The following is a 1589-nucleotide window of genomic DNA, read 5'->3' as shown; positions in this document are numbered from 1 at the left end:
TTTATGATGTGGAACATGTCCTGTGTCCTCTGCCAAACATAGAATTAAAATAAAGGCAATAAAAAACAGGATCTGATAGAATCTCCAGATATTCCAAAATTAGACAACACATTTTTGAATATCTTGTTAGTCTCAAGAAAACACAGGTCAGGCTTTCTGTTGGTTTGTTTTTTGTTTTGCTTTGTTCAGTTTCGTTTTGGTTTTGGTTTTGTTTTAGTTTGGTTTTTTGTTTTGTTGAGCAAGTTCTAGAATGAATACACCAGAGTTGCCAAATGTCATGCTAGTCTCCAAACAACATGATTTATACCTAAACTACGTATGATAGCATATTATTCTTCACTAATTCTAGAAGCTGCTCAGTCCAGTGTTCGTTTGTTAGTCCTGAAGCATCGGGCAAATAACAGGTATATATTAGGAGTTGGAATCATCCCTATTAGTTTTTCCAAAGTCTAGTGGCCACTGGTTGCTAGGCATCTCAGACTTAGTTCGCCTATATACCATTCTAAAGATGTTTCCTCTTTGTTACTGAGAAACTTACAGGAAACCTTAAAAAAATGGAAAAACTGGTCAACAAAGATGAAAATGCCAAACAGAAAATTTTAAATGGGGGGAACTGAAAGTTGTGAATTGATGACAAATGAAAAAAATTATCTAACATGGGAATGTTAACATTTTCACCTTTTGAGGGGAACTTGGTACAAGTATCATAAGGTGATTGCTTATGATGCAAAGGATGAAAGTATTCCAAAAAGAGATGACACTAGCAAAACCTCCCCCCCCCACCCCCAGGAGGCACTCTGCTGTTTCACACTATGGAAGTGCAGAGGGGGAGGGAGAAGGAGGTGTGACAATGAAGCCATCTGCACAATGGGGACTGTCATCAGTTCAATAGGATCTACAGTCACTTGGGAGATGGTCCACTCTGGGCATGTCTCTGGGGGATTGTCTTGATTTCATTGACTGATGTGGGAAAATGCCTCCATTGTGGGTGGCATCACTCCCTGTGCTGTACAAATGGAGAAAGGGAACCAGACAGGCATCTCTCTCTCTCTCTCTCTCTCTCTCTCTCTCTCTCTCTCTCTCTCTCTCTCTCTCTCTCTCTCTCTCTCCCCTGCTCTCTCTGATGTGATGTGACCAGCCATTTCAGTCTCCTCCTGACTTGACTTCTTCATTGGAAGGGATGGTATTTGCACTGTGAACTAAAATAAACCCTTTGCTTCTAAAGTTGTTTTTTTTTCCCCTGTTTTATCAGAGCAATAGAAAAAAATGACTAAGATATTTTATATTAGTCAATTTCACCCTAAGAAGTAGAATGCACTCTTCAAATTACTCCTGGTAAGTTTTTAATGGTGTGACTATATACATATTGCCTAGTACATAATAATACAAAACCTGGCACTTCCTATTCTCTAAGTATGGAATTAACGCATTCCCACATGGTAGAACTGTCACTGTAATTTAACTTCTGAACTTTTTCAGTTTCTAAAATGGAAACATGGGGAACTCACATGCATGACCACATACATATAAATATTTACAAAGAAGAAAACACCAATGTGTATATTATTTTAAATTATAGGAAAATTTAA

Source organism: Apodemus sylvaticus, chromosome 23 (assembly GCF_947179515.1).
Source record: "Apodemus sylvaticus chromosome 23, mApoSyl1.1, whole genome shotgun sequence".
NCBI classification, from domain to species: domain Eukaryota; kingdom Metazoa; phylum Chordata; class Mammalia; order Rodentia; family Muridae; genus Apodemus; species Apodemus sylvaticus.
This window is presented reverse-complemented; position numbering follows the sequence as displayed.